The sequence below is a fragment of the Megalopta genalis genome, unplaced genomic scaffold (assembly GCF_051020955.1).
Source record: "Megalopta genalis isolate 19385.01 unplaced genomic scaffold, iyMegGena1_principal scaffold0327, whole genome shotgun sequence".
Classification (NCBI taxonomy): domain Eukaryota; kingdom Metazoa; phylum Arthropoda; class Insecta; order Hymenoptera; family Halictidae; genus Megalopta; species Megalopta genalis.
In genome coordinates this window covers 70,001-81,103 of record NW_027476396.1, presented here as the reverse complement: position 1 = coordinate 81,103, position 11,103 = coordinate 70,001, and positions in this window count along the sequence as shown.

Sequence of the window (11,103 nt, the reverse complement as noted above, 5' to 3'; positions counted from 1 at the left end):
TCGTTCTAAATGCTTAATCCCTATGTAAAAAAGTTATCTAAGCAAGAATATGTTATTGAATAAAATGAGAAAAATTTATTTTAGCCGTAAATCGAAAATAATGGGTCGAGCGAATCGGTCGATTGCGCCGAGACGCGCTATGATGCAACAGACGAGCGATTGGAACGCCCGAATATTTTCAAAGTCCCAACGTACCGATCAAGAGTAAAGTACCATTTTCCTACATTAGATTTCGTTCTAAATGCTTAATCCCTATGTAAAAACGTTAGTTAAGCAAGAATATCGTATTTTTAAAAAAATCTAATGATAGGATTTTCCAGAAAATTGAAAAAACCGAAAAATGTCAAGAGTAAAGTGCCCTTTTCTGACATTAGATTTCGTTCTAAATGCTTAATCCCTATGTAGAAACGTTAGTTATGCAAGATTATCGTATTTTTAAAAAAATCTAATGATAGGATTTTTCAGAAAATTGAAAAAACCGTAAAATGTCAAGAGTAAAGTGCCCTTATTTTAAACATTATATCGTTCTAAATGCTTAATCCCTATGTAAAAAAGTTATCTAAGCAAGAATATGTTATTGAATAAAATGAGAAAAATTTATTTTAGCCGTAAATCGAAAATAATGGGTCGAGCGAATCGGTCGATTGCGCCGAGACGCGCTATGATGCAACAGACGAGCGATTGGAACGCCCGAATATTTTCAAAGTCCCAACGTACCGGTCAAGAGTAAAGTACCATTTTCCTACATTAGATTTCGTTCTAAATGCTTAATCCCTATGTAAAAACGTTAGTTAAGCAAGAATATCGTATTTTAAAAAAAATCTAATGATAGGATTTTCCAGAAAATTGAAAAAACCGAAAAATGTCAAGAGTAAAGTGCCATTTTCTGACATTAGATTTCGTTCTAAATGCTTAATCCCTATGTAGAAACGTTAGTTAAGCAAGATTATCGTATTTTTAAAAAAATCTAATGATAGGATTTTTCAGAAAATTGAAAAAACCGTAAAATGTCAAGAGTAAAGTGCCCTTATTTTAAACATTATATCGTTCTAAATGCTTAATCCCTATGTAAAAAAGTTATCTAAGCAAGAATATGTTATTGAATAAAATGAGAAAAATTTATTTTAGCCGTAAATCGAAAATAATGGGTCGAGCGAATCGGTCGATTGCGCCGAGACGCGCTATGATGCAACAGACGAGCGATTGGAACGCCCGAATATTTTCAAAGTCCCAACGTACCGGTCAAGAGTAAAGTACCATTTTCCTACATTAGATTTCGTTCTAAATGCTTAATCCCTATGTAAAAACGTTAGTTAAGCAAGAATATCGTATTTTAAAAAAAATCTAATGATAGGATTTTCCAGAAAATTGAAAAAACCGAAAAATGTCAAGAGTAAAGTGCCATTTTCTGACATTAGATTTCGTTCTAAATGCTTAATCCCTATGTAGAAACGTTAGTTATGCAAGATTATCGTATTTTTAAAAAAATCTAATGATAGGATTTTTCAGAAAATTGAAAAAACCGTAAAATGTCAAGAGTAAAGTGCCCTTATTTTAAACATTATATCGTTCTAAATGCTTAATCCCTATGTAAAAAAGTTATCTAAGCAAGAATATGTTATTGAATAAAATGAGAAAAATTTATTTTAGCCGTAAATCGAAAATAATGGGTCGAGCGAATCGGTCGATTGCGCCGAGACGCGCTATGATGCAACAGACGAGCGATTGGAACGCCCGAATATTTTCAAAGTCCCAACGTACCGGTCAAGAGTAAAGTACCATTTTCCTACATTAGATTTCGTTCTAAATGCTTAATCCCTATGTAAAAACGTTAGTTAAGCAAGAATATCGTATTTTTAAAAAAATCTAATGATAGGATTTTCCAGAAAATTGAAAAAACCGAAAAATGTCAAGAGTAAAGTGCCATTTTCTGACATTAGATTTCGTTCTAAATGCTTAATCCCTATGTAGAAACGTTAGTTATGCAAGATTATCGTATTTTTAAAAAAATCTAATGATAGGATTTTTCAGAAAATTGAAAAAACCGTAAAATGTCAAGAGTAAAGTGCCCTTATTTTAAACATTATATCGTTCTAAATGCTTAATCCCTATGTAAAAAAGTTATCTAAGCAAGAATATGTTATTGAATAAAATGAGAAAAATTTATTTTAGCCGTAAATCGAAAATAATGGGTCGAGCGAATCGGTCGATTGCGCCGAGACGCGCTATGATGCAACAGACGAGCGATTGGAACGCCCGAATATTTTCAAAGTCCCAACGTACCGGTCAAGAGTAAAGTACCATTTTCCTACATTAGATTTCGTTCTAAATGCTTAATCCCTATGTAAAAACGTTAGTTAAGCAAGAATATCGTATTTTAAAAAAAATCTAATGATAGGATTTTCCAGAAAATTGAAAAAACCGAAAAATGTCAAGAGTAAAGTGCCATTTTCTGACATTAGATTTCGTTCTAAATGCTTAATCCCTATGTAGAAACGTTAGTTAAGCAAGATTATCGTATTTTTAAAAAAATCTAATGATAGGATTTTTCAGAAAATTGAAAAAACCGTAAAATGTCAAGAGTAAAGTGCCCTTATTTTAAACATTATATCGTTCTAAATGCTTAATCCCTATGTAAAAAAGTTATCTAAGCAAGAATATGTTATTGAATAAAATGAGAAAAATTTATTTTAGCCGTAAATCGAAAATAATGGGTCGAGCGAATCGGTCGATTGCGCCGAGACGCGCTATGATGCAACAGACGAGCGATTGGAACGCCCGAATATTTTCAAAGTCCCAACGTACCGGTCAAGAGTAAAGTACCATTTTCCTACATTAGATTTCGTTCTAAATGCTTAATCCCTATGTAAAAACGTTAGTTAAGCAAGAATATCGTATTTTTAAAAAAATCTAATGATAGGATTTTCCAGAAAATTGAAAAAACCGAAAAATGTCAAGAGTAAAGTGCCATTTTCTGACATTAGATTTCGTTCTAAATGCTTAATCCCTATGTAGAAACGTTAGTTATGCAAGATTATCGTATTTTTAAAAAAATCTAATGATAGGATTTTTCAGAAAATTGAAAAAACCGTAAAATGTCAAGAGTAAAGTGCCCTTATTTTAAACATTATATCGTTCTAAATGCTTAATCCCTATGTAAAAAAGTTATCTAAGCAAGAATATGTTATTGAATAAAATGAGAAAAATTTATTTTAGCCGTAAATCGAAAATAATGGGTCGAGCGAATCGGTCGATTGCGCCGAGACGCGCTATGATGCAACAGACGAGCGATTGGAACGCCCGAATATTTTCAAAGTCCCAACGTACCGGTCAAGAGTAAAGTACCATTTTCCTACATTAGATTTCGTTCTAAATGCTTAATCCCTATGTAAAAACGTTAGTTAAGCAAGAATATCGTATTTTAAAAAAAATCTAATGATAGGATTTTCCAGAAAATTGAAAAAACCGAAAAATGTCAAGAGTAAAGTGCCATTTTCTGACATTAGATTTCGTTCTAAATGCTTAATCCCTATGTAGAAACGTTAGTTATGCAAGATTATCGTATTTTTAAAAAAATCTAATGATAGGATTTTTCAGAAAATTGAAAAAACCGTAAAATGTCAAGAGTAAAGTGCCCTTATTTTAAACATTATATCGTTCTAAATGCTTAATCCCTATGTAAAAAAGTTATCTAAGCAAGAATATGTTATTGAATAAAATGAGAAAAATTTATTTTAGCCGTAAATCGAAAATAATGGGTCGAGCGAATCGGTCGATTGCGCCGAGACGCGCTATGATGCAACAGACGAGCGATTGGAACGCCCGAATATTTTCAAAGTCCCAACGTACCGGTCAAGAGTAAAGTACCATTTTCCTACATTAGATTTCGTTCTAAATGCTTAATCCCTATGTAAAAACGTTAGTTAAGCAAGAATATCGTATTTTTAAAAAAATCTAATGATAGGATTTTCCAGAAAATTGAAAAAACCGAAAAATGTCAAGAGTAAAGTGCCATTTTCTGACATTAGATTTCGTTCTAAATGCTTAATCCCTATGTAGAAACGTTAGTTATGCAAGATTATCGTATTTTTAAAAAAATCTAATGATAGGATTTTTCAGAAAATTGAAAAAACCGTAAAATGTCAAGAGTAAAGTGCCCTTATTTTAAACATTATATCGTTCTAAATGCTTAATCCCTATGTAAAAAAGTTATCTAAGCAAGAATATGTTATTGAATAAAATGAGAAAAATTTATTTTAGCCGTAAATCGAAAATAATGGGTCGAGCGAATCGGTCGATTGCGCCGAGACGCGCTATGATGCAACAGACGAGCGATTGGAACGCCCGAATATTTTCAAAGTCCCAACGTACCGATCAAGAGTAAAGTACCATTTTCCTACATTAGATTTCGTTCTAAATGCTTAATCCCTATGTAAAAACGTTAGTTAAGCAAGAATATCGTATTTTTAAAAAAATCTAATGATAGGATTTTCCAGAAAATTGAAAAAACCGAAAAATGTCAAGAGTAAAGTGCCATTTTCTGACATTAGATTTCGTTCTAAATGCTTAATCCCTATGTAGAAACGTTAGTTATGCAAGATTATCGTATTTTTAAAAAAATCTAATGATAGGATTTTTCAGAAAATTGAAAAAACCGTAAAATGTCAAGAGTAAAGTGCCCTTATTTTAAACATTATATCGTTCTAAATGCTTAATCCCTATGTAAAAAAGTTATCTAAGCAAGAATATGTTATTGAATAAAATGAGAAAAATTTATTTTAGCCGTAAATCGAAAATAATGGGTCGAGCGAATCGGTCGATTGCGCCGAGACGCGCTATGATGCAACAGACGAGCGATTGGAACGCCCGAATATTTTCAAAGTCCCAACGTACCGGTCAAGAGTAAAGTACCATTTTCCTACATTAGATTTCGTTCTAAATGCTTAATCCCTATGTAAAAACGTTAGTTAAGCAAGAATATCGTATTTTAAAAAAAATCTAATGATAGGATTTTCCAGAAAATTGAAAAAACCGAAAAATGTCAAGAGTAAAGTGCCATTTTCTGACATTAGATTTCGTTCTAAATGCTTAATCCCTATGTAGAAACGTTAGTTAAGCAAGATTATCGTATTTTTAAAAAAATCTAATGATAGGATTTTTCAGAAAATTGAAAAAACCGTAAAATGTCAAGAGTAAAGTGCCCTTATTTTAAACATTATATCGTTCTAAATGCTTAATCCCTATGTAAAAAAGTTATCTAAGCAAGAATATGTTATTGAATAAAATGAGAAAAATTTATTTTAGCCGTAAATCGAAAATAATGGGTCGAGCGAATCGGTCGATTGCGCCGAGACGCGCTATGATGCAACAGACGAGCGATTGGAACGCCCGAATATTTTCAAAGTCCCAACGTACCGGTCAAGAGTAAAGTACCATTTTCCTACATTAGATTTCGTTCTAAATGCTTAATCCCTATGTAAAAACGTTAGTTAAGCAAGAATATCGTATTTTAAAAAAAATCTAATGATAGGATTTTCCAGAAAATTGAAAAAACCGAAAAATGTCAAGAGTAAAGTGCCATTTTCTGACATTAGATTTCGTTCTAAATGCTTAATCCCTATGTAGAAACGTTAGTTATGCAAGATTATCGTATTTTTAAAAAAATCTAATGATAGGATTTTTCAGAAAATTGAAAAAACCGTAAAATGTCAAGAGTAAAGTGCCCTTATTTTAAACATTATATCGTTCTAAATGCTTAATCCCTATGTAAAAAAGTTATCTAAGCAAGAATATGTTATTGAATAAAATGAGAAAAATTTATTTTAGCCGTAAATCGAAAATAATGGGTCGAGCGAATCGGTCGATTGCGCCGAGACGCGCTATGATGCAACAGACGAGCGATTGGAACGCCCGAATATTTTCAAAGTCCCAACGTACCGGTCAAGAGTAAAGTACCATTTTCCTACATTAGATTTCGTTCTAAATGCTTAATCCCTATGTAAAAACGTTAGTTAAGCAAGAATATCGTATTTTTAAAAAAATCTAATGATAGGATTTTCCAGAAAATTGAAAAAACCGAAAAATGTCAAGAGTAAAGTGCCATTTTCTGACATTAGATTTCGTTCTAAATGCTTAATCCCTATGTAGAAACGTTAGTTATGCAAGATTATCGTATTTTTAAAAAAATCTAATGATAGGATTTTTCAGAAAATTGAAAAAACCGTAAAATGTCAAGAGTAAAGTGCCCTTATTTTAAACATTATATCGTTCTAAATGCTTAATCCCTATGTAAAAAAGTTATCTAAGCAAGAATATGTTATTGAATAAAATGAGAAAAATTTATTTTAGCCGTAAATCGAAAATAATGGGTCGAGCGAATCGGTCGATTGCGCCGAGACGCGCTATGATGCAACAGACGAGCGATTGGAACGCCCGAATATTTTCAAAGTCCCAACGTACCGGTCAAGAGTAAAGTACCATTTTCCTACATTAGATTTCGTTCTAAATGCTTAATCCCTATGTAAAAACGTTAGTTAAGCAAGAATATCGTATTTTTAAAAAAATCTAATGATAGGATTTTCCAGAAAATTGAAAAAACCGAAAAATGTCAAGAGTAAAGTGCCATTTTCTGACATTAGATTTCGTTCTAAATGCTTAATCCCTATGTAGAAACGTTAGTTATGCAAGATTATCGTATTTTTAAAAAAATCTAATGATAGGATTTTTCAGAAAATTGAAAAAACCGTAAAATGTCAAGAGTAAAGTGCCCTTATTTTAAACATTATATCGTTCTAAATGCTTAATCCCTATGTAAAAAAGTTATCTAAGCAAGAATATGTTATTGAATAAAATGAGAAAAATTTATTTTAGCCGTAAATCGAAAATAATGGGTCGAGCGAATCGGTCGATTGCGCCGAGACGCGCTATGATGCAACAGACGAGCGATTGGAACGCCCGAATATTTTCAAAGTCCCAACGTACCGATCAAGAGTAAAGTACCATTTTCCTACATTAGATTTCGTTCTAAATGCTTAATCCCTATGTAAAAACGTTAGTTAAGCAAGAATATCGTATTTTTAAAAAAATCTAATGATAGGATTTTCCAGAAAATTGAAAAAACCGAAAAATGTCAAGAGTAAAGTGCCCTTTTCTGACATTAGATTTCGTTCTAAATGCTTAATCCCTATGTAGAAACGTTAGTTATGCAAGATTATCGTATTTTTAAAAAAATCTAATGATAGGATTTTTCAGAAAATTGAAAAAACCGTAAAATGTCAAGAGTAAAGTGCCCTTATTTTAAACATTATATCGTTCTAAATGCTTAATCCCTATGTAAAAAAGTTATCTAAGCAAGAATATGTTATTGAATAAAATGAGAAAAATTTATTTTAGCCGTAAATCGAAAATAATGGGTCGAGCGAATCGGTCGATTGCGCCGAGACGCGCTATGATGCAACAGACGAGCGATTGGAACGCCCGAATATTTTCAAAGTCCCAACGTACCGGTCAAGAGTAAAGTACCATTTTCCTACATTAGATTTCGTTCTAAATGCTTAATCCCTATGTAAAAACGTTAGTTAAGCAAGAATATCGTATTTTAAAAAAAATCTAATGATAGGATTTTCCAGAAAATTGAAAAAACCGAAAAATGTCAAGAGTAAAGTGCCATTTTCTGACATTAGATTTCGTTCTAAATGCTTAATCCCTATGTAGAAACGTTAGTTATGCAAGATTATCGTATTTTTAAAAAAATCTAATGATAGGATTTTTCAGAAAATTGAAAAAACCGTAAAATGTCAAGAGTAAAGTGCCCTTATTTTAAACATTATATCGTTCTAAATGCTTAATCCCTATGTAAAAAAGTTATCTAAGCAAGAATATGTTATTGAATAAAATGAGAAAAATTTATTTTAGCCGTAAATCGAAAATAATGGGTCGAGCGAATCGGTCGATTGCGCCGAGACGCGCTATGATGCAACAGACGAGCGATTGGAACGCCCGAATATTTTCAAAGTCCCAACGTACCGGTCAAGAGTAAAGTACCATTTTCCTACATTAGATTTCGTTCTAAATGCTTAATCCCTATGTAAAAACGTTAGTTAAGCAAGAATATCGTATTTTTAAAAAAATCTAATGATAGGATTTTCCAGAAAATTGAAAAAACCGAAAAATGTCAAGAGTAAAGTGCCATTTTCTGACATTAGATTTCGTTCTAAATGCTTAATCCCTATGTAGAAACGTTAGTTAAGCAAGAATATCGTATTTTTAAAAAAATCTAATGGTAGGATTTTTCAGAAAATTGAAAAAACCGTAAAATGTCAAGAGTAAAGTGCCCTTATTTTAAACATTATATCGTTCTAAATGCTTAATCCCTATGTAAAAAAGTTATCTAAGCAAGAATATGTTATTGAATAAAATGAGAAAAATTTATTTTAGCCGTAAATCGAAAATAATGGGTCGAGCGAATCGGTCGATTGCGCCGAGACGCGCTATGATGCAACAGACGAGCGATTGGAACGCCCGAATATTTTCAAAGTCCCAACGTACCGATCAAGAGTAAAGTACCATTTTCCTACATTAGATTTCGTTCTAAATGCTTAATCCCTATGTAAAAACGTTAGTTAAGCAAGAATATCGTATTTTTAAAAAAATCTAATGATAGGATTTTCCAGAAAATTGAAAAAACCGAAAAATGTCAAGAGTAAAGTGCCATTTTCTGACATTAGATTTCGTTCTAAATGCTTAATCCCTATGTAGAAACGTTAGTTATGCAAGATTATCGTATTTTTAAAAAAATCTAATGATAGGATTTTTCAGAAAATTGAAAAAACCGTAAAATGTCAAGAGTAAAGTGCCCTTATTTTAAACATTATATCGTTCTAAATGCTTAATCCCTATGTAAAAAAGTTATCTAAGCAAGAATATGTTATTGAATAAAATGAGAAAAATTTATTTTAGCCGTAAATCGAAAATAATGGGTCGAGCGAATCGGTCGATTGCGCCGAGACGCGCTATGATGCAACAGACGAGCGTTTGGAACGCCCGAATATTTTCAAAGTCCCAACGTACCGGTCAAGAGTAAAGTACCATTTTCCTACATTAGATTTCGTTCTAAATGCTTAATCCCTATGTAAAAACGTTAGTTAAGCAAGAATATCGTATTTTTAAAAAAATCTAATGATAGGATTTTCCAGAAAATTGAAAAAACCGAAAAATGTCAAGAGTAAAGTGCCATTTTCTGACATTAGATTTCGTTCTAAATGCTTAATCCCTATGTAGAAACGTTAGTTATGCAAGATTATCGTATTTTTAAAAAAATCTAATGATAGGATTTTTCAGAAAATTGAAAAAACCGTAAAATGTCAAGAGTAAAGTGCCCTTATTTTAAACATTATATCGTTCTAAATGCTTAATCCCTATGTAAAAAAGTTATCTAAGCAAGAATATGTTATTGAATAAAATGAGAAAAATTTATTTTAGCCGTAAATCGAAAAAAAGACTGTTCGTTTCTCTGTCTCTCTCGCGCGATCGAAGTATTGATGTTTCCCGGCAATGTAATGGGATATTAATTAAACTTTATACACGAAATTACTCGTTTTGATCCCCGCTACACAGCCGTATACTTTTTATAATTTTGTGGAATCGGGAACCTTGAAATATTTAACATAACGCGGATCGACTGTCTCTGTCTCTTTCTAGATCGGAATAATCGATGTTTCCCGGCAAACTAATGGGATATTAATTATACTTTATACACGAAATTACTCGTTTTGATCCCCGCTACACAGCCGTATACTTTTTATAATTTTGTGGAATCGGTAACCTTGAAATATTTAACATAACGCGGATCGACTGTCTCTGTCTCTTTCTAGATCGGAATAATCGATGTTTCCCGGCAAACTATTGGGAGTTTAATTAAACTTTATACATGAAATTACTCGTTTTGATCCCCGCTACACAGCCGTATACTTTTTATAATTTTGTGGAATCGGGAACCTTGAAATATTTAACATAACGCGGATCGACTGTCTCTGTCTCTTTCTAGATCGGAATAATCGATGTTTCCCGGCAAACTATTGGGAGATTAATTAAACTTTATACACGAAATTACTCGTTTTGATCCCCGCTACACAGCCGTATACTTTTTATAATTTTGTGGAATCGGGAACCTTGAAATATTTAACATAACGCGGATCGACTGTCTCTGTCTCTTTCTAGATCGGAATAATCGATGTTTCCCGGCAAACTAATGGGATATTAATTATACTTTATACACGAAATTACTCGTTTTGATCCCCGCTACACAGCCGTATACTTTTTATAATTTTGTGGAATCGGTAACCTTGAAATATTTAACATAACGCGGATCGACTGTCTCTGTCTCTTTCTAGATCGGAATAATCGATGTTTCCCGGCAAACTATTGGGAGTTTAATTAAACTTTATACATGAAATTACTCGTTTTGATCCCCGCTACACAGCCGTATACTTTTTATAATTTTGTGGAATCGGGAACCTTGAAATATTTAACATAACGCGGATCGACTGTCTCTGTCTCTTTCTAGATCGGAATAATCGATGTTTCCCGGCAAACTATTGGGAGATTAATTAAACTTTATACACGAAATTACTCGTTTTGATCCCCGCTACACAGCCGTATACTTTTTATAATTTTGTGGAATCGGGAACCTTGAAATATTTAACATAACGCGGATCGACTGTCTCTGTCTCTTTCTAGATCGGAATAATCGATGTTTCCCGGCAAACTATTGGGAGTTTAATTAAACTTTATACACGAAATTACTCGTTTTGATCCCCGCTACACAGCCGTATACTTTTTATAATTTTGTGGAATCGGTAACCTTGAAATATTTAACATAACGCGGATCGACTGTCTCTGTCTCTTTCTAGATCGGAATAATCGATGTTTCCCGGCAAACTATTGGGAGTTTAATTAAACTTTATACATGAAATTACTCGTTTTGATCCCCGCTACACAGCCGTATACTTTTTATAATTTTGTGGAATCGGGAACCTTGAAATATTTAACATAACGCGGATCGACTGTCTCTGTCTCTTTCTAGATCGGAATAATCGATGTTTC